Source organism: Manduca sexta, chromosome 10 (assembly GCF_014839805.1).
Source record: "Manduca sexta isolate Smith_Timp_Sample1 chromosome 10, JHU_Msex_v1.0, whole genome shotgun sequence".
NCBI classification, from domain to species: Eukaryota; Metazoa; Arthropoda; class Insecta; order Lepidoptera; family Sphingidae; genus Manduca; species Manduca sexta.
Genome location: NC_051124.1, coordinates 12,138,317 through 12,138,792, shown reverse-complemented (window position 1 = coordinate 12,138,792; position 476 = coordinate 12,138,317).

Here is a 476-nt window from a genome sequence, read left to right as displayed (position 1 = left end):
CGCGGCGCGGCGTTTTCAATTCAAAGGCAAAGGAAAGAAACCGGTCGGCCGGTGCGTTCAGAAACACGCATGTGTTCCGATAAAAGGTCTGAACGCATGAACAGGGCATTAAGATGAAAAGAAAAAAAACGAAAAGGGCCTAATTCGTATACGGCTCACTGCAATCAGTGGGAGTAATTTTAACCGTCCCACTCTTTAATACGCGGAGGAGAGAGACAACAAGAACAATGAAGAACGTATAAAATTAAGTGTATCTGCCCATGAGGTTGGATTTTATTTTACGAAATTGCTGCAATAAAAGTGTTGGATAATTGAGAGGTTCAAAAATGTTAATACGCACAGCCAAGTATATATCGGACGTCATATTTACTATGTTTAGAGTTTAGTGTAAACTTATGCTTTCACAGAAGCCGAGGAATTTATTACCATACTGCGTAAGTGTAGGCTGTAAATCGCTCTTCCTGATATACAAAAAT